General features: G+C 47.1%; 1 pseudogene; it reads right to left on the reverse strand.

Moving 5' to 3' along the window:
- Window positions 1-2,864: 2,864 nt before the first annotated feature.
- LOC103750626 lies at window positions 2,865-3,676 on the reverse strand (annotated as a pseudogene).
- Between the last annotated feature and the right edge of the window lie 239 nt (window positions 3,677-3,915).

A 3,915-nucleotide genomic window follows, 5' to 3' on the forward strand; every position in this document is an offset into this window, starting at 1 on the left:
TCCCCCCCCCCTTTCCTTAAGGTGTTAGGGATTAAACCCTAGACTCTTATGCATGTGAGGCACTCTATCACTGAGCTACACTCCTGGGTATTCTTCTTAATATTTAAAACTCCTAAATTTCAGGGCCAGTTGTGATGGCACATACCTTTAATCCCAGCATCAAGAGGCAGAGGCAAGCAGATCTCTATGAGTTCTAGGTCAGTAAGGGATACATAGAGAGACTCTGTCTCCAAAAAAGTTATAAATTTCAAATTTTAAGCCAGGCACTATGGCACATACATGTAGTAGTCCAAACACTTGGGATGATGAGGCAATAGGATTAAGTTCGAGGCCAGCCTGTGCCACATAGAAAGATTCCATATGTAAAACAAACAAATAAAGCTAGGTAGGTAGCCTAGGATGTACAAGGGTGCAAGGCCCTGGATTCTATCTCCAGCACTCTACCATCTGTAAAAATTTTTTAAAATTAGAAGAGGAGGGGCTAGCTCTTAATGTTCTATGAGGACAGTATTATCTGGAGAAAGAGAGAGAGAGAAAGAGAGAGAGAGAGAGAGAGAGAGAGAGAGAGAGAGAGAGAATCACAGGCAAAGAAAATATAGAAAAATGGTTTTGGCCTTGAGAAAGAGTGTTGCTATGGCCTCAAACTTGTGACAGTCCTCCTGCTTCAGCCTCCCAAGCACTAGGATTTACAGGAATGTGCCACCACACCTGGATTACCAATGTCATATATATTTTTAATTAATTTAGTGTGTGTATATGTATGTGCATACACACGTCCACATCCACGGGTGCAGGTGTGTCATAGTCCAAGTGTGGAGGTTAGGAAGACAACTCTTGAAAGTTGGTTCTCTCCTTCCACCATGAGTTCTGGGTATTGAATTCAGGTGGTCAGACTTGCACGGCAAGTACTTTAGCCTGTGACAGGAATCCACCAGAACAAGAAAAAGGAACACAGCATGGTCTGTGCCTGAGTGCATGTACACAGTTCTGCCTGTCATGACCTTGTAGCACAGAGCACCCAATCAGGATATGAGTGTTACTATATCTGGGAGACAAAGAAAGGAAACTATAAAGAGGAACTAACAGAGGGTATCAAAGACTGGGTCTTTCTTGTTTGAGGCTCTGCTTCTTGAGAACTATCTCGTGGAGCCAGGTACTAGCATGAATAAACTGCTCCCTGGAGGTGAAATAAATCTTGGTGTCTGGTCTCTCTGCACATAGTGCCTACAACATAATGGGGCTGTCTGGAGAGTCAAAGATGGCCTTTTTGCTTCCCTTGTCACTGGGGTATGAGCCCTGGAAAGACAGGAAAGAGAACTTTCCCTGGCGCCAGTAGATTCATTGATCCGTAGGAGTGGGGTTAGCCCTCCAGGCTTGTCAGGGTAAAGACTCCAGGAGCACAAAGGAACCCAGAAAAGGAGCCAGTTCAGGGAAGTGCCCATCAGGCCAAGTAAGAACCCATGTTCAATTTGGGGTTTTGTTTTTTGTTTTTGATCTTTTTGAGACAGGGTCTCCGTGTAGCCCCAGCAGACCTGGAACTCACCAGTAGACTTAGGCTGGCCTCAATCTCACAGAGTTCCAACTGCCTCTGCCTCCAGATGAATGCTGGGATTAAAGGTGTGTGCCACCACAACCAGCTTTTTTGAATTTGGTTTTGGTTCAATTTGTTAATTTGGTTTGGAGCCCACCCCAACCAATGGAAGAGAAGTCTGATCCACCTCCAAACCCCTAGAACTGCCTGAGAATCTCACAGGAAAATAGACAGAAACGCAGTTTCACAGTGACTTCAGGGCCCTGGGTGCAGGACAAAGAGTTAGAGGTGCTATATAAATTTGAACAAATGGTATGGAAAGGGGGGGAAATTAAAATAAAAATAAAAACAAATGGCAATGCCAGGTCCTTCCATGTGAGGAGGCTGGTGGGAAAAAGGAAGCATAAAGAAAGTTAAAAAAGATTGGGGGCTGGAGAGATAGCTCAGCAGTCAATGGCTAAGAGAGTATTGTCAACCATAAATAAGACAAATAGGGGCAGACAAAGGTCCAGGAATTCAAGGCTTGTTTTAGTTACTTTTCTGTTGCTGTGCTAAAACACCATGACCAGGCCACTTATAGAAGGAATTTATTTGGCTTATGGTTCCAGAGGGAGAGTCCATAGTGACAGGGGAGGCATGGTGGCAGGAGGTGGCCAGAGCAGAAAGCTGAGTGCTTATATCTTCAAGCAGGCACAGGAAGCAGAGTAGAACTGGAAATCTGACAAGGCTTAAGAACTCTCACCAAGCATGGAGCACTCCCTTAGTCCCAGCACTGGGGAGGCAGAGGCAGGTGGATCTCTGTGAGTTCAAGGCCAATCTCCTGGTCTACATAGTGAGTTCCAGGTCAGCTGGGGCTACAGAGACCCTCTCAAAAGACCAAAACAAAACAAAAAACAAACTCTGAAAGCCTGTCCCAGTGACGTGCTTCCTCCAGCATGGTCATACCTCCTAAAGGTTCCATGACCCTCATCAAACAGCTCCACAAACTGGGGGCCAAGAGTCCCCAGATACTTGGAGCCTATGAGGGACAGTCATTCAAACCACCACAAGGCCCAAATCATTAAACAGGGAGAAAGGGAAGACTGAAGGTCTCTCCTATTCAGATCATCCTTAAAGCATGAGGAAATTTTTTTAGGGGGGGTCTTTTTGAGATAGGATCTCCCTGTAGCCCCACCTGGCCTAGAACTCGCTATGTAGACCAGGCTGGCCTTGAACTCACAGGCATCTACCTGCCTGTCTCCTGAGTGCTGGGACTAAAGGTGTGCGCCACCACTCCCAGCTAATTTTTTTTTTAGAAACACTTTAGTTTTCATCCACCTTCTTTCCATCCTGCTCAAGTGTCTGCAGCACAGCTTATGACCACTAGATGGTCATTCAGTGCTCTGAGCAGTGGGGGCTGCAGACCAGTCCTCAGTGGCTTAGCTGCAGTGAACTCAGGAGCTGGTGCAGTGCATTCGCCATGAAATTCCTCCTTGGTCACAGCCTTTTCAGCAGCGGCTTACTCTTTCCTTCTCAATCTCCTCAGGGTCTCTGTAGAAGTAGAGATCAGGCATGACCTCCCACGGGTGCTCACGGGAGATGGTACTACATATGTGCAGAACTTCCTGGGCCAGCATCCACCACATCAAACCCACTGAGTGAGCTCCCTTATTGTTGCATGGGATGGCAATGTCTACACAGCACAGAGGGGAATCTGTGTTATACAGAGCGATGGTGGGCAGGTTGACATAAGATGCATCTGTGAGGGGCTGATGGTCAGCCCTGGGGTCAGTCGCCCCCAGAAGACATGGCTCCCTGAAGGCTGCTTGAATCTGGTTAAATGAAGGTCCCAGGAGTGAAGTGGCCAGAAATTGGAGTAGTTCCAGTGACAGCAGCAAACTTCAGCACAGCACGCTGGCCAATGTTCCTGGAGGAGATGACGCTGACATCAGCAGGGTTTTCAATAGCAACAATGGTACGAGCTGCCAGCAGCAGCTTTTCCCAAGTCCTCTTCAGATTCTTGATGTAGATGCCATCACTTTTCCTCTTGTAGATGTACTGTTGCATCTGGAAGCCAAGGCTGGTGCCACCCAAGTGGGTTCCTGCTGCAAGGAATTTGAGGACATTCTCTTCCTTCTTTTGCAGGTCATCAAGGGCTACGGGCATTGTGTTAGTTTCCCTTTAAGTTAAGGGACCACGCTGTATGGACCCCTCCCTAGGCAGTACGCAAAGGCAATTTTTTTTTTCGGAGCTGAGGACCGAACCCAGGGCCTTCTGCTTGCTAGGCAAGCACTCTGAGCTAAATCCCCAACCCCCATTTTTTTTTTTAAAAAAAAGCAAGGTCTCCTGTGCCTCAGCTGGCCTGGAACTCACTTGCTATGTAGGTCAGGTTCAGATTGCCCTTG

Source organism: Nannospalax galili, unplaced genomic scaffold, assembly GCF_000622305.1.
Source record: "Nannospalax galili isolate Female #2095 unplaced genomic scaffold, S.galili_v1.0 scaffold566, whole genome shotgun sequence".
NCBI lineage: Eukaryota > Metazoa > Chordata > Mammalia > Rodentia > Spalacidae > Nannospalax > Nannospalax galili.